Below are 18,473 nucleotides of genomic sequence, written 5' to 3' on the forward strand. Positions count from 1 at the left end.
CCCTCTCTGCAGGACGCTGCTGCTCCTCGCAATATCAATGGTCTGAGCAGCAGAAAGTAGCTTGTGCTGCAGGGGGAATGGGCTGACAGCTCAGATATATGCACTCTGTGTAATAACTCCTGTATACTGCACCATGTACTGATATATACCTGATAACAAGCAGAACATGTGTCACTAGTGTACGAAATGCTCCTAATTATCAGAAAAATACATGGCAGCCATGTACATCATCTACCATGATAAACCAGGGACACTTACTCCTATATCCAGGCACCGTGACTGTGATAATCTTCTTATAAATGTTACCCATGGCAACCTTCCTTCTTAAATCAACGTTTAAAATTATGCTAATGAGTCTGAAGAGCTCTAGGGGTGTTACCAGAGCCCCTCCATGCTGCAGATTCACAGGTTGTTACACTGTGCAGGAATGCTTCCCTCTTCCCACTGTGTGCTGAAACTTCCTTGGCTGCAGTGAGGTGATGAGACTGTGTAACAACCTGTGAATAGAGATAAGCGGACCATGCCGGCTAAACAGCCAATCCGGCAACTACTTTACTTCCTGCTGAGCACTCTGCCGTACATAGTATAGGGGCAATGCTTAAGATTGCAGCTCAGTCCCTTTCATTAGGTTAGGGTTACACTGTATACAGGACACGTGACAAATGGATTTTTCATCCATAAAGTTAAAGGAAACCTACCACTTGTAGTGGCAGGTTTCCGATGGAAATACCGGGGTGAGCTGGTGCCGGAGCTTATTTTCGTTAGTGTTTTAAACCGCGGTATCGCGGTTTAAAACACTTTTTAAACGTTATAGCCGGCGCAGGCAGGTACGCGCTCGGCGCTTACCGTGCACACGGCTCTCATTCACTTCCTATGTAGCCGCGTGCACGGTAAGCGCCGAGCGCGTACCTGCCTGCGCCGGCTATAAAGTTTAAAAAGCGGTTTAAAACACTAACTAAAATAAGCTCCGGCACCAGCTCACCCTGAGCTGGTGCCCGGTATTTCCATCAGAAACCTGCCACTACAAGTGGTAGGTTTCCTTTAAGGACATGTTCACCAGAGTGTGTCGACCAATTCCAGTTCCAGGTGTCCATTCAAAAATGATCATTTTAATGATGTAGTAAAATAGGTAAAAATATAGATAATCAATAGCTGATCCAAAGTAATGTGTAAGAGTGGGCACCCCACCCAGAGTCCTCATCTATACATGGACAAGCACTCAGCATAATACAAAGATAAAGACATGTATATAATGTACAGCAAACATAGAAAATACTCTTTATTAAAAAAAAAAGCTACAAACATATTTCAAGTACTGAAACTCATAAAATAAATGCTGCTATGCCTTATAGGGACCCAGGGGGCCAGAGTTACTGTCCCATACAAAATATACACTCAAATAAGATCATCGAAGAAAAAGACATGTCTCATAATAGGTCACAACAATCCAGTACCACATGTTATCAAATTAGAAACCTTGCAGGGTAGGGGATGGGATTTTAGCAAATTGGTAACAAAAAAAAAAAAACATGCAGCATGTCGAGAGCAAATGGTAGAGCCTTAGGGTGATGTCACACATGGCGTTTTGAACCCGTTTTTAGTCAGTTTTTAAGCAGTCCATTAAAAACCGCAACCTGTTTTTACTGTTTTTGGCCGGTTTTCCCAACTGTTAATTGGGAAAAACGGCCAAAAATGGTAAAAAAAAATGCATGCGGTTTTTAACAGACTGCTTAAAAACGGACTAAAAACTGATTCAAAACGCCACGTGAGACACCACCCTTAGGGTGCTGTTCTTGGATCGTTTTTAAACGCACTGAAATCTCATGCGTTTTTGTACGTTTACCATGCGATTGGCTGGTTTTTATCCATTTTTCTTCATTTCTAGCTGTGAAACACATTCAAACCAACCAAAAGCAGAAGTGTAGCAAACGGCATTTATCCAAATTCTATACACACACTGCAATAAAATTTGCAAGAGAAAGAGAGATTCCATTAGCAGATAGCCTTGAAGAGAACCTGTCAGGGAAAATTTGTCACATTAAACCACCCATAAGTCTATTGTCCCAAATTCCTCACTCTATATGGGCTCTCTCCTGGACCACTTAAAAATAACCAAACACTGATGTGGCGTACCCGCAATGCACTTACACACATTTCAAGCACATTGAGAGTAACTCCTCCCCAAATGCAGATGCATTTAGACTGAAATGTTTGTGCTTGGGAAGTAGCAACACAAATTAAAAAGGGAAAACATGATTTTCTACTTCCCAAACACAAGCATTTAGGTCTAAATGTTTCTCCGTCTTAAAGAGGACTTGTCACCAGATTTTGCCTCCTCTGACTAACAATGCCTGCTGATAAAGGGTTACAAGTTGTCCCCATATCACCTAAAATTATCTGCCAGTGGGGCCCTATACCTTAATTACAGATGTTTTTTCTGATATGCAAATTAGCTTTTCTGACTCATCTCTGGCAGCCTGAGAGAGGAGAAGAGTCAGATATCAGTGAACAACGCCCCATTATTGTGACTGACAGCTCTGTGTCTCTCCAAATCCCTGCTCTGCCTCCTTGTACTTAGGGACCGTCTGCTAATATTCAACTACAGACATATAAACCTCTAAGTACAGATGGGAAATATTGTGATAATCTTTTTTACACGGTGCCTTGTGTTACATTCATGACATGTGACCAGTAACATCATTGCAGGTCCTTTAGCCCTCTAAGAATAGCAAACATGTATGTGATTACATGAAATCACAGCAGCTTCCATGGAGGATGGAGAGGAGTAGAAGTCCATGGAGGCTGCTGTGACTTCATGTGGTCAGATACATGCATGGGGTGCAGTTTGCAATTATTAAGAAGCTAAAGGACCTGAGATGATGTCACTCTGGTCACATGATATGACCACCAGGATGAAGGATTGTAAACCAAGCCCACTTACTTACTTACGTGTGCCCCCTCTGGCAGAATCTGCTCTTCCTTTAGCTTATGTCCTGTTTTTTACAAAAAAAAAGTTTTTTTAATTATGCAAATGAGTCTGAGGGGCTCCAGGCTCCATACTATACTAGAGCCTGACCCTGATTTGCATAATTTTTAAAGACTTTTTTTCTTAAAAACAACGGCATAAGAAGCTAAAAGAAGAACAGATCCTGCCAGAGGGGACACACACCAAGTGTGCTTGGTTTACAATCCCTCATCCTGGTGGTAGATGTCCTTTAAACAACTCCTTGCCTACACATGCTGGACTTGAGGTTATTTGCACAAAAAATTACACCTTTTTCAGATGTCACATCTGGATATTTATGATAAATCGGGCACACCAGTGTAAAACTATTCCAGTAAACTTTGCAAAGTTGGTGTAAAGTCACAAAGTTTGATAAATGCCCCTCCGCCATGTTTTGCATTGTTAACATGCAAACCAGGGGATGCTCATTACTGATTGCATAAATTTTAATGGAAACACATATTTGACCGGGTCAAGTTTTGCTCACGTACATTTGCATAGCGCTTATAAACACACTGCAAACAAAATGGGGCAGATTTATTAAGCTGTCTGAAAGTCAGGATATTTTTATTTGTCTATGGCAACCAATCACAGCTCAGCTTTCATTTTACCACTGCTCATGAATATTTTAAAAGGGAGCTGTGATTGGTTGGGCAACTAAGAATATTCTGACAGCTTGATAAATCTACCCCAATGTGTGAATGCAGCCTGTGGGTTTGCATTGAATAGAAACAGCAGACTCTGGTAGGTACCAGGGTTTGTTTTTGGACAGCACCCAGGTCCTTACACTAATGGAGCCATCTTGTCTGATGCTTGTGATGGTGAGACAGATTTTTAACTAGATCAGATCCACCTTCTTACATATAAAGGCTGCCTTTACACAGAGATAAGCGCTGGTATAAATTTATGTTAACTGCTTATCCCACTCTTTCTATAATAATAAAAATAATAATATTTATTCATATAGCACCATCAACTTCCATAGCGCTTTACATATCACAGGGGACATAAATATAATATTATGACTTTACAAATGCAAAGTTCCAATGGAAGAGCAGTTGTCCTGTCACTACAGATGGACACACCATGACTCGCAGCCTAAGGGATGGATTTTCCATTATCTGCATTTATAGCCACCCTTTGTACTGCAGGTTATGGGGCTATATAACCCAGCACTCATGGTGCACCTTACAGCCGCACATACCAGGAAGAAGGGCATTTAATGTATGTGTACACAAAGCATCTGAGGGTTAAAGAAAGGGTGAGACAGGGTCATGGCCAGCTATGTGACCTCTCACTTCTAAATTATGTCCCCCACCCCCCCAGGCATCTCCTCTATTGTGCCCACCCATTGCGAGATTATGCACCCTGGCATATGGTCAAAGCTGGGCTGGCTAGCAAACACCAACAGTTGGCCATCAGCTACAGGGATGGACTGAAGGACTGCAGAGAAGGGGGAGATACATTGTTACAATTTGCAAGAAACATGTTGCAAAAAAGGGGAAACAGAGGAAAGGGAAGAGACAGATAGCGGAGAAATGTGACGCCTGAGGAAGTGAGAGTAGCATAGAGAGAGACAGAGAGAGAGAGAGGGGAGGGAGAGAGACAGCCTCCTGAGAGGAGGGGAAAGCAGAGACAGAGGGGGAGGGGAGAGTGTGTGCTGCTGGCAGCAGTACAGGGGAGGAGAGACACCGAGAGAGTGCTGCCTGTGTGTGTCTGGATGCAGGGTGCGGCTCTATAGTGCGACACTGTACCCCCTTATAGCACCCTAGTGACCCCCACTCACACCCAAGGACCCAGGGGGGAACCCAAGTCTCCTCCAGACCCCCTTATCCTCTCCCAGGTCTGAGCCCTCCACCACACTCCACACTTCTTCTCATCTCCTCCTCCTCCTCTCCCCTCCAGCACTTTTAATCCCCCCTTTTAGGATTTTTTTTTTTGTGTCCTTCCTTATTCTTTTAATTTGCTCCTCCTCGTCCAGGAAAAGAAAGAACCTGCATGAACAGAGGGGGAAACTTCTTCATCTGCTATTTCATCTGGGAACTTCTACAGTTCTTTTGTGTTTGGATGATTTTGAGCTGGAAAATTCATCTGGATTTTATTCCTGGGAAGGAAGATTTTTAAAGGGAGAGTGTAAAACTTCTATTGGATTGTCTTTTTTTGTGTAGAGAAATAGATTTTTTTAAAGGAGGAAGGAAGAGAAGCTACAGGACAGGACAAGGTAGGTGCTGCTGCTACTTGTTTGTTGTGTGGTGTTTGTGTTGTTTTATAAGCAGGACGTGTATATTTGTAAATATTCCAGGTTATTGTATCTATGATCGTGTATACATACACATCAGGTAGATTCTCTGGCCGTGGACACTTTGGGAGAGGCAGAAGCTTTTATGGCTTTCCTTTTCACAGCATACTTGTGATTTGGATGAAGCCTCATGCCCCCCTCACCCATCCTGTTGTGGCCCACTTGTTACCATTCAATTAAATGTCTGTGTTTTTAGAAATGAAGTGTCACCCTCGTCCTGGTGCGTTTTGTCCTGGAGCAACTAATATTCTTCCAGTTTACACAAAACAATGAGGAAGTTTCTAATCTGGTTATAGAGACAGCAGGACATGCTTGTTTCTGTATGATAGGTCATTACAGGGCTTATGGTTTTTAGTATTATCCCAGTTTATACATTTTTTTTTATAACTGCCATTTGCTTCCGCTTGATCAGATAATGTTGTAGTCCAGTTTTTGGGATCTTATTTGTCTCAGTATGAGGTCATAGATTCCTGTGGATGCCTTTGTTGCAGGTTGTTACATTTCACAGGCCTCCGCTCTATACATTGTGTGGCTGCCCTGTTCCTCCAGGCATCATCACCTATAGCAGTGATGGCAAACCGTTTAGAGGCCGAGTGCCCAAACTACAACAAAGACCCACTTATTTATCACAAAAGTGCCAACACAGAAATTTAATTTGTGATTTATACTCCCTTCTCTGTCACAGTTTTCATTGATACCAGCTCCCTGAGGACACCAATAAAGCAGAAATTAGTCCCAGGTACAGCTGTCACTTTAAAATAACTCTGTGCACAGCAAGTGCTGTGTTGTCTGGGACTGCAGGAAGATACCTGGAGTCATCTCTGCTGATGGCCTGAGTGCCCACAGAAAGGGCTCAGAGTGCCACCTCTGGCACCAGTGCCATAGGTTAGCCATCGCTGACCTATAGCATGGCTATGCTAGCTGCTGCACTTTCTACTGAGCTGCATTTGCCGCTGCTGTCATGCTGCAAAATTTTATTGGTTGTACTCCGGCTGCTTGTGTCGCTAAGGAAAAATGTGTGATTGCAGATTGGTGCGTTTCTTGTCTCTGTCTATACACGCACCAGTAGTTTCGCAGTTCCGCAACGTCTGCTGGGACGTTATTAATCGTTAAAATCTACGGAATGATAAGAAATTTACTAAATAATCTGACCCTTGATGGGAAAGACAGACTTGGGGGTTATTGGGTATGCTTTTGTTCTGCATTGTGTGATGTGGTGCTGTCAGGGGTATTATGCAGCTATAAAAACTTTTTTTTTTTCCTCCTTGTCCTCAGTTATTGTCCATACAGAGGCCTGTTGGACAGACGTGACCTCATAGAGTATCTGTCTGTATGGGTCTTTATCATGATTTACGCCTCTTTTATCCTTGATTCTTTACCTTTTTTTGTGTTGTAAAGAGGCAGTTTTCATCAACTTTATCAGTAGGAGCAGCAGGGGGTAGTAGTCCCCGGGTTTTAATCCCCTCTGTCTTGTCCTTACACACAGTGGAGCTCTTTGTTCATTCCAAGACATGCACATCTAGTCTGCTCCTAATCAGACAACATTATGTCCCACTGACAGCGCCAAAATGTTCAAGCCTAGACGCAGCAGATCTCAGGGCTAATAGATCACGACTGAATTTATGTATCCAGTTATTGCTTCTGTTTTATGATTTGGTTGCAAGCTATTCGCCATGTGCCATATGGAAAATTCTGCCGGTTCTTGCGAACCTTCTAACAAGGTCAGACAAGTGCATTAGTTATTAAAGGCCATAATCAAGTGACATGGGGATCTGCTGGTTTGGCCTTCTAGCCATGAAGTCGGGTCACTTTTGATGTATGTAGGGATGGGTTTTACATCCAGATCCGTCAGTGATCAGCATTGCAGTCCGAGTAGTATCCATCTGATAATGCAGTGCTAACAATATGTGTGATTTACATGTGGTATCCAATACAGCTGCCATATGACACATCCATGTGCATTTCCACCCTGGATGACAAGGTTTAGAGATCCGTCACCTTAAGACCTCTTTCTACAAAAGGCTATCCTCATACAATATGGTGATGAAATGACCCACACCTTGCAAGACAATGCAAGTGGTTGCCAGTTTGCATTTTGTATTTCTGAATTTATAGCCAGTTTTTCTGTATTTGGTGACTGAAGGTTACCCTGTCCTGTTCGTAGACTCCCCCATTGTGCTGTTATTTCTCTGTAATGCGAATAGTCTCGCTAATGCTCACCATACACAGGCCATCTGATTCATTGCTGTATGTGTAAGGTGTATGTTCTCCATTTGCAACGCTCCTCGAACATACAAGTAGGTCAATTGGCTTCTCAGCTGTGTGACCTGAGGCAGTGAAAGGCCCAATGTGAGCAGATGCATTTTTGGGTTAGTCTCTTTTAAATTCATCCACCGATGTGATCGATAAACCATAACAACAGTAATTTTATATAATGAGTCTGTATTTCAAACATATTGATAGCTGAAAGATGGTTATTTGGTGTCTCATTGTGGTGTCTAATAACAATCTCACATTGATTGACTTTCCCTCGCATTGTCAGTGACAGTTTTTTCCTGGAAAACCCTGCGGTCATTGGAAAACATTTTCCTATGTTGTTCGGATTGGTTAATAAGAAAGGGACGCCCCACGAAAAGAGATGTTGGACATAGCTGATCGCTGACTCGGAACCTGTGGCCTCATATACACAGCAGCATGCGTGATGGCCGTGTCATGGACACCATAGACCACTGGTGGCGAACCTATGGCACTGTTGCCATAGATTGCACTCGGAGGCCTCTTTGTGGGCACACGGGCTGTCTCCCAGGCACAGACATGGCATCTTCCTGCAGTCTCAGGCAGTCCAAGTAGTGCCCTGCTATTTTAAAGTGACCCATCCTGTGCTGCTTTGCCCTATCCAAAGAGTAAAAAGGTGTGGACAGGGTCGGATTGGAGCTCAAAGATTCTGGTAGCAATAAGTTTGTTACTGCCTAAATTGCTGTGTTGGCACTTTGGGAAAAGCTACTGTTTTTTGGGTCTCATTTTGGGCACTCGATCTCTAAAAGGTTTGCCCTCACTGCCATAGACCATAATGAGGATCTTTAGGTTTGTGAGCCATAATAAATGGATATTACTGTCCATCCAACCAAGGGCATCAGGCAGATTTCTCATTGAAGAAAACTAGATGGGTCATGGATATGGAGGTGCGGATGGCCCTGCCATGGATGTCAACAGAACACAATAGTGGTCCATTGGGTTTGTTCACCGCAATAGATGGGTATTAGTGTCCATCCAATCAAGAGGATCAGGCAGATTTCTTCTCGTGGAGGTTAACTAGACGGTAATCCATTGAACCCATCAATTCTAATGGGATTGGCTGATAATATAATGTCTGAAGAGGTTGGGGTAGTTAAGAATCCAACACTTGGATTTGTACTACCTAAAAAAAAATATAGTCTTCAGATGTGAGTCTGGCAGCTGTTTTCTCCTCTATGACATTTGCTACTACTCGACTGAGCCGAACATGCATGTGTGTATAAGAGTTATTTTAGTTTGATGTTGGTCAAATGAGCATTCAATCTACAGCTATCTAAAGTGTATGTCCATATCATAGTATAGGGTGCCACAGCAGAGCTCCATACAATGTCTTGGATGCATAGAACCAAGCAAGTGTATGTGGACTCTGATAGATGTGATGTGAATTTTGGTTTTCCTGGGCTTTTCTGCTCAAATTAGATTAATGAAGTAGAAATAGTAAGTGAGACTTTTTGGCAGTAAAAAGTCTCAAAAAAGCTCAATGTGACATTCGGCTTTTTTGGGACTTTTCACTGCCAAAAAGTCTCACTTACTGTTTCTACTTCATTAATCTGACATAATCATAGAACTACTGCTAATGCAACATTGTGCAAAGCCAGAATCATGACGTTTTCCAAAAACTCCATAGTTACTCCATTCCCTTTCTGGTGTATGTGTGCTGGGACTTTTTATGCTATTTGAGACTTTTTGGGACTTTTTTGAAAAAAAAAATCCCAAAAGACAGAAAGTAGACCATAATATAATTTATTAAAGGGCCAAAGCCACTTTCATGAATTTGATGGGCAGCGGAGCAACAAAAATAGACCTAGGACTGCCCCGAGGAGCCGCTGAATTACAAATAACCGCCTAAGGGTCCATTGTAATCTGTGAGCATGCTATTACGGATCAGTATGATACAGACCTGGTAATGTGGCCGTATACATAAGATCTTAGGATTCTTGGTAGCATTCTGAGGAACGCTGGTAGGTGGGCGCCTAATCTTGGTTTTCCTTAATTGTTAATAAATTTCCTGCGGCTCTATGATTGTGATATAGATTAGTGTTTTGTCTGTACCTGTAAAACTGGCAGGAATAATCTGTCATATTTCTTCATTATAATTTGTGAATCTTACTGAGTTATCCATTTCCCTGGGAATTATCCAACATGTTGGCAAGTATTTTCCATGAAGTAGTTTGCCTATGATAATGTTACGACATCAGGAGAGGTAATCGCAATGATTCAACGCTCTGCTATTTTAGCTGTTCCTGTTCTCTTTTTGAGGGAGGATATTGACTGAATCTGGTTCTAATCCTTATTGTTTGGAGTATACATTACTATCTCGCCTCTTATTACAGTTCAGTTCTCCTACAACTTCTCACAAGGGTTATTCCATGAGTAATTTTCATACCATAAAACTTTCGGATAGGGGTATTGCCAAGTCAGACAGGTCATATCCATATAAAAGGTTCGGCACCGTGACTGGGTTAATCTTCTTATATTTGTTATCCATGGCCTCCTTCCTTCTAAAATCCACTTTTAAAATCTAGTCTGAGGAGCATTACCAGAGCCTTTCCATGCTGTAGCTTCACAGGCTATAACACTGTCTACCCCTCCCCTCTGCTTCCTCAGTGCTTCTCCCTCCCTATGCCTGCTATAATCTTATGGCAGCAGTGAGTTTTAGAACACAGTGGGGAGTGCACCTGCTCAGTGCAACAGCCTGTGGAGCAACAACACAGAGGGGTTCTGGTAAGCTAACATCCTCCCTCCTCTTCAGAGCCCTTCTAGCTCATTAGCATAAATTAATAAAAAAAAGTTGATTTTTGGCAGACAAATTTGGCAGGCAATTACCCCAGTCAGGGTGCCTGGATCTATCAGTAAGTGCCCCTGGTTTTTGCTGCTTGATTTTGATTTCTTTTAAGGACTATTCACACAGATAATTTTGGAACTCATTTTCTGCTAGGGAAATTGTGGTAGATTCTCCAGTTGAAATCAATAGCGGGTCTTTTATTTTCATGCCTTGTATTCCACTTGGAGTATAGGGCAAGTCTGTCAAAATCTGCCTCAAAAGCCTTGCGGTGTCAAATACTGCCACGTCTATTATCCTTACGGTGTATAGTAGGACAGGCGCGGCAGAACCTCTTCATCAAGGTTAAACAGTGATGTTTAAAAAAACTGCAAGACTCAAGGAAGAATGTCAATTAGTTTGTATTACTAACCTGCTTTTAGTGTAGATTGGGCTTATTTGTGTCTGCTCTCATAGTTGATCAATGCTCTGGCCTTTGTTTGACGTCTTTCCGTGGTTTGTAGCCATAGCACATCAGATTACCTGTCTCATGTCTGGTTTCATTTTACGTGAAATGTAGCTTCCTTTGCTGTAGATAAATTCATCCTGTGAAGTGTAGCTCCCTTTTATTGTCATGTTTGTAACATGATTGTTTTTTTTTGCATTTTTTTTAATGTTCTGTGTTTATGAAAAGTAACTTGTGTTGGCACGTGCCCTGGTTTGCTTCCACCTCGGGATTGTGGGCGGAAAATCCACAGCTTTTACAGTAAAGTGGATGGGATTTATATAAATCTTATTTACATGCTGCTTCCCATCAGGATTTTTTTTTTTTCTTCATACGGCTTGTTGAAGCCAAAACCAGGATTTGACTAAAATAGAATTGGAGAAAAGTTAAAGAAAATCTACCATCAAAATTCATCAATATAAACCAGCGACACTTACTCATAGATCCGGGCACCGTGACTGTGGTAATCATCTTATATTTGTTATCCATGGCCTCCTTCCTTCTAAAATCAAATTTTAAAAGTATTCTAATGAGCTTGAAAGGCTCTGAGGTCATTACCAGAGCCCCTCCATGCTGTAGCTTCTCAGACTGTTAAAATCATTTGAGAAGGTCTTTCCTCTCATTGCACTTCCTTCTTCTGTGAGATTACTCAGGCAGAAGGAGAAGGGAGAGAGCAGGGGTTTGGTGAGACATGTTCTTCTCTTTGTAACAGCATGTAAAGCTACAGCACAGAAGGGCTCTGGTAACAGCCTTCCAGTAATTTAGGTTCATTAGCAGAATTATATAGTTATAGAATTATTATTATTATTATAACAGGAGGTGGTCATGGATAACAAATATAAGAAGATTACTATAGTCATAGAGCCTGAATTTTTGCATGTGCACAGCTGAGCTGTATATCCATGTGGGAATCTTGAAACTCTACAACCACTGGTCACAAGAACAGGGGTCCAGCTCTTCTTAATTGATGGAGTGGCAAGTTGTGCCATCAATTTTCAATTCTCCCATGGCCAGGGTTGAAGTGACAGGACGCAGGGCAGGAGCGCTGCTAATGGTTTATTAGGTCAATATCTGCTGAATAATGATTGGAGTCCCTGACTCCCCTAATCTGTGTCTGCACTACAAAACTGTAGTCCCTGGTCAGGGATGAGTCTAAACTCACTGCTTGAGGCAAGCTATAGAACAGCGCCCCCTCTGTTCCATCAAAAAGTAACAAATCAGTTGATTTAATTTTTTTAGTAAGTCAGTTCTTTATGCAGTGTCTAAGACCTATGTTCGCATCGGGAGTCATTATCTTGGGTATCAGGTCCTGCTTACTGTTTCCTGGTGCCGCCCCCCGTCTTACTGCAGGTGGTGCTGCCTGAGGCAAGAGGCTCAACTCTCCTCCCAGGTGGTGCACCCTAGCCCATGGAAGGGTATCATATATGACTATGTGGCCTAAATTCCTGGTCTTATGGCATTGTTCAGTCTTGGAAATACTTCTATTTTCTCTCCTATTATGATCCTCAATTGGTTGTTGGTTTCAAAATCTCAAAACCTTGAACATGTATTGGCCCTCTAAGGGTTTGAACACTCAAGAAATGTGGATAAGGCATGGCAAGGTTATAGCCGTAGAATCACACAATCCTGCATGATGCTATTGTCTAGTAGATTGTACAAATTGATTATTCGCCACCCAATTTTGCTAAGTTTTCGTAATGTAAATATTAGGTATATATTTACGTTCGTCTACAATGTGAAATAAATGGGTCATACGGAAATGGCCAGTTGAGCACTTTCCCTATGCAAACCCTTCTCCACAAGTTTCCCATCTTTACAAGTAGGAACTATTGAATGAGGAAGAGACGTAAACCACCGATCTGAATAAGGAAGAAGCGGTTAGGTGTAGAGCTATGGAACCGATACCTACAAATGGTCTTCGAGAAGAAGTAGAGCCTGACCTAAGGCATCAGTATAATATTTCACATTACTCCGTCATCATTCTGTCCACTCTTCAGGGCAGATGCTCATTGGTTAGTTTCCGCTTTCTTAATGTATACAGTAGTTATTTAAGAGAAGAAGAACTGGTTCTTCTGGAGTCACAATCTTATCCACAGATCACACAAGCTCAACCAGCTTCACTTTCTTTAACCACAGAAAGAAATACTTAAAGTCTATGGTTCCCGAAGCTGAGAGAACACAACAGGACGTGAGGTGGCCATTACCCATGTTGTTCTACTATCACCAAGAGATAAAAATTTTGATGTCTCCGATACTACTGTTTCTGGGAGGCCAAATGTGATCGAGGCGATGAAACTCTCAGATCTCAAAACTTTTTGCAACTTTGTAATGTAAAATAATCTGGCACCATATGTAGAACAACTTAAAGTGTCCTTCTTCTGTTCTAAAATTGGACATTGTACATAAGAGTACTTACCTGTGCCCTCCATGCTGTGCTGCTTTTATCATCTCGTCTGTATCCACTGATAAAATGGCCTCCTTGTTTGGCCTGATTGTAAGTCTTGTAAGTGGGACTTTGCTCTAGATTAAGTTGACAGCCATGTCATCACAGGACACACAAGAGGTGAGTCCAATGGAGCAATGGAAATGGCACGGAGGGCACCAGGTAAGTACATAGTATATATGTATAGATATGCAGGGTGAGTCAAACGTTTCAGTAAATGGGGGAGAGACTTTCTTTAAGGTTATGGCCAGAGCATAGCCACCGTCTTGAAAGCCGCCATATTGGATCAAGGACAAGGTTTTCCAATGAGAAGGTGGTATTGCATTACGATAAAACATATAGAATATACATTTGTTTAATACTGTGATTGATTGCTGTGTCTATGTACATCGCACATTGTGTATAGCGATAAAGAAGGATGTTTTTTTCTTTAAGATGGAGCCAGAATTTAGAATTTGCCAAGTCAGGAAAGTTTCTCAATTTATTGCAAAGTCGACAAAAACAGGATGTTACTTTATTTAGCGTGTTAAAAATGAGTACCCAAGTGTAAATCTGTCAAGCACGCTGAAAGGACACCCGATATAACTGTACGGGGAGTTTATAGTGTATATTTCTGGTAGGATGATGTATATGTTTGTCTAACGTGACATGTCCAGAACCTGATCCCTCCTTCCGCCAGGGCTCTCGCTGTCGTAGATCATCTAGCTGTGGTCTATGCTAAATTGATCGGTTGACTTGGTTTTCCAAATACTCATGTGCTGAGGTATTCACACAGCTTGTACAGCTAGCCGACGACAAGAAAAGCCCTGCTATAGATCTGTCTGGGTGACATCCTCACTGTCACGGTGGGTCATGAGTTTATTTTTGTGGCTTAGCTATCTGATGCCATGTCGGCATGACGTGTGCCGGAAGTCTCCGCTGCCCTACTCAATATATACAATATATGTAGGTACCAAGACAGTGTATATGATTACTCGTGGGAATGACTCCTGTGGTCATATCATTGAGGAAGTTCATATGCAACATCAATTTGATGCCTTGCTTTATCCGGTGACTCATTTTTTTTTGCATTTGTAACGCAATATTTATTTATATACACATACAGTAAGTCATAACTGTTGCCCATAGGATAGGTCCAGGGTCAGCTCCACGGTTCAGTAGGCCCCTGGGTGACAGAGCCTCAGTAGGTCCCTTTGCAGTGAACTCACTTGTCAACATTAAAAATTCAGAAACTAAAACAAACTCCTGTTTCCTAAAATATTCCCTAGTTTATCTACCAAAAAGCCTCCACCCCCAGGGTTATTTTATGTACAGGCTTCTCATGGTTATTTTATATAACGATCCCCTTGCCCCCTATGGATCCATTAGATATAGCCCCTTTACTCCCATGGATTCCATATGTACAGCCATATTTGGGCCTCCCCCCAGCAGCCCTGGTCCCTGACACTTGCCGGCTTATGCAAAGTGCTTGCTCCGGCACTGGATAGGTCATTACATGGTCATTGGGCGTGTATTACCTGGGACATCCCCACTATAGATGGAGACAGAAGCAGACTGCTGTATAACTCGATGAACATTTAGGGGTTATCCAAAAAAAACCTCCACACCTGACAATGAGTAGTACTCAGTATTGCAACTAAGCTTAAACTGTACAGCTATGTTCACACCTGCATTCCATTATTAGTGTAAACATTATTAATAGCTTCCTTTTTCCTTTCACTAATAATAGAAGATTAGTAACAGAATGTACATTATAGTGTACGGGGAATGGAAGGTGACTGATGACCTTCCATTCACCTTCTGTTTTTATTTTACATTATTCTCTCCTTAAATGGCATCTACCACCAGGATTAAAGACTGTATGCAAATGAGCCTGAGGGCTCCATAGGTGTTATTGAAGCCTGGAGCCCCTCAGGCTCATTTGCATGCAGTCTTTCATCCTGGTGTTAGATGTCCTTTAAAGAAATCTCTAACACAGGTCTGAACTGGGCCTTAGCAGCAATACTAGCACAGACCATGTTCAGGTGTTACTCCATGGGCACAGGCTACCTAATAGAGCAAAGGGGAACAGATTTGGTACCACAAATTTCATATATTTGCACATTACATAGGATTTAGAATTGATTGGGGAACACAGCCAAATGACCTTTGTTTTTTTGGGAGTTCAGAACGCTTCTACTGATTTTGTCAGAATCGTAATATTCTACATAGAGATTAAATATGATTTGTTTGTGTTGCTCAGGGGCCATTGTTTGCTACGGGAGCGGCCATTGTGACGCTCACCTGGAAGAAGCGGAGCCAGCTATTTATAACCGTATACTGCTTTGTTTGATTAAATAGGATGGTCCTGCAGCTTGTTGACTTTGCATGGCTGTGGCAGTGGTGCTCAGGTTCATAGGATTTGCGAGTTGTTCTTGGTTATAATTAAATCTTAGCAAATTGATGATATGTGCATTAGGAGAATGATCTTGACAGGATGGTAGTCCTGGAGGAATGAGCAGGCTTATCACATCCCTGGATGCTACATAATAAATTCATTTATAGCACATCCATCAGCCCTGGCAGCGAGGCAGCCTCCCCCTCCCCGTATTCGGGGCTCGCTTTACAATCTGTAACCACTGGGTTTGCTTTTTATCCCTTTTTAGATCTGTACAACTGTAATAATATTTCTACAGATAAGGTTTATGGGTGCGCTGTTCAATTTGTTAAACTCCTTTTATCTGGGATACATGGAATGTAAATCCTACCTTATACATTCACTGGTATTCTCCAGGATCTTCCGGTTGATGTTGTGTATGGTATAGGATCCTCCCGACTGTCCACCTATGCAGATGTTAAAGGGGACATGTTTGGGTTTTAAACAAGGGGGTTTGTGGATTTGTTAGGTTTTCTGAATTTTCTTCATAACTTGAAGATCCATTTTTTTTTTACCTTGTTTAAACTTTCAGTCCAGAGGGTGAAGTAGAACCCAACTTCTTTTTTGTATTTGACACCTTTGAATGTGGACCCTCTTATTGGATAAACAAGACCTATACTTAAATGAGCTATCCAGTTATTAAAAACCAAACATTTAATTTTAAATCCCCCATTGCTCTTGGTCTCCACTACGTCCTACTTCCAGTAAATTCAAGGAGACTGATCAGGAAGTCATCGAACCGGTCACCTGCTTTAGCCGAGTTTTGGTACCAGGGCAGGGGCAGTGAGAACCATTGGACCATCCTTCGAAAGACTTAGACCCTTAAACTGCCTGTAGCCTGTTCTCCAGGATGGCAACATGTCGACCACAAAATGCTATATTTTGTCCATTGGAGCATAAAAAAATACTTTAAGGGCAGTCTGTGTACTGATGTTCTATAGAAGACATGGAAATAGTTGTCCCATCAGTCAGTTATGTCCTCTCAAGCCACTCTGGGCACTTGCTGGATGCCAGTGGCTTCATATAACTCATCTGATGTATGTGGGTTGTTAGTTGAGCCGAGTGGACCAACATTCACCTTCATTACTCCATTCAGATCAACGGAATATAGCACACACTGTTTTCAATGTACTTTTATTTTGTATTGCATCGGCCAGCATATTGAAGGAAATTGTCAACCTCTTATTGTCTTGACTAACTGGTTGTTGCATCCACCGGATTACTCAATTCTGTGGTCTGAAGCTTGAGGGCATTCACTTTTCAAGCATTGAATATATAAAAAAACAGAATTAAAAAAATGTTCGGGAGTTGGAATTTGCAATAATAAATGTTGCTTTTATACGTAATTTTCTTTTTTATTTAGCAGGTTTTTTTATTGGTTTTCAATTTTATCAACAAACCAAATACTTTGGTCTGCAAACATTTTATGTGTCGGAAAATGGAGGTTCATTTGCCTTTTATCTTCTTGTACGTTAGATTGAAACCGATTCAGTTCCACAAAGAAGCTATTTATTAATATTCTATTGTCGCTTTCTTGAAATTGCTTATTACATTCACATTATTGTCCACTGGATTTCTCATGAACTTGCTCCTAATTTGTGCTCTCTCCTCCCATTGACCATACGGAGCTGCCATGGAGATGTTCACAAGAATACTAGTGTTCTTGCCAAGAATTACTTTGTGCTGTTCTAACCCTTTATTGGAACTGCCGAGTGGCAATACCTCTTAGAAGATTTCTCCACATGTTTGACGTACTACAGGTTACTTGCCTGTGGGTTTTACCATGTCAGTAGTTTCCCTACAGTGATCACATTGGTAAAACAAAAATTGGAGAAGTAGATGGATCCTTTCCCATGGGTTACCATAACATATCTATTTTGGATATAATATTGAATTTTTTGTTTTAATTTGAGTGGTGGCAGTGGTGGTGGGCAAGTTAACCAACTGCAATATTGGGCAGATGGGGACCGTTTCCCATCTCTGTTAGATCACAATAATAATAACCCTTATGCATATAGCATCATTTTATACTGTAGCACTTTATAAATCATAGGGGACATATACAAATAAAATATTTGATTACAGAGTACAAACAGTCACATGGAACAATAGTAGTCAGGTCCCTGCTCGCTAGAGCGTACAGTCTTCGGGGCAAGAGCGTACAGTCTTCGGGGCAAGAGCGTACAGTCTTCGGGGCAAGAGCGTACAGTCTTCTGGGCAAGAGCGTACAGTCTTCGGGGCAAGAGCGTACAGTCTAAAATCTTCAGTTATCACCTTCACGAACAAAATCAGGAGTGTTGGAACACAAGGAGTAGTTGCAAGTCTTTCCATTATATTTTCTCTATATAGTAGCTGTAAAGACTTGTACCCGTTCTGTGTTTTGGCTGAAAATAACTGAAGGAAATAACTGAAGACCTAACAGAGATGTGAAGTGGCTCCAGAGAGCTTGATAAGAAGACTTATGGGTCAGCCAGCTTTATCTAATATTCCCCTAGACAGGGCTCCTCTACCATTCTCCAAGAGATTCTTAATACCTACTGTTTAGGACCACCGCCTTCTGTGTTTTTGATGCTTGGAAGCCTGAGGCATAAGAGCTTGTAGACTAGCTCCATATCCATAAAGTAGACAAGATTTGATCAAATCTGTAGAAGGTCATGCTATGGGCAGCCATGTTTTTGTAAATTTGGGCAGGCATTTCTTGGGTTTGTTGTAGGCTGCAGGTTTGTTGTGAGCTTCCTCAAAAAAAAGCC

At 41.7% G+C, this 18,473-nt stretch overlaps 1 protein-coding gene across 3 annotated transcripts in view; it reads left to right on the plus strand.

Annotated features, from left to right (window-relative positions):
- The first annotated feature begins 4,636 nt into the window (after positions 1 to 4,636).
- Positions 4,637 to 18,473, plus strand: part of ERBIN (erbb2 interacting protein) — a 136,683-nt gene continuing 122,846 nt past the window's right edge. For 2 of the 3 annotated variants that reach the window (XM_072137357.1, XM_072137376.1), the window contains exon 1: positions 4,637 to 5,225. The gene's annotated coding sequence lies outside the window, so the exon portion shown is untranslated. The remainder of the gene's footprint in view (positions 5,226 to 18,473) is intronic. The other variant, XM_072137366.1, reaches the window with a different exon arrangement.

Source organism: Engystomops pustulosus, chromosome 1 (genome assembly GCF_040894005.1).
Source record: "Engystomops pustulosus chromosome 1, aEngPut4.maternal, whole genome shotgun sequence".
Taxonomy (NCBI): Eukaryota; Metazoa; Chordata; class Amphibia; order Anura; family Leptodactylidae; genus Engystomops; species Engystomops pustulosus.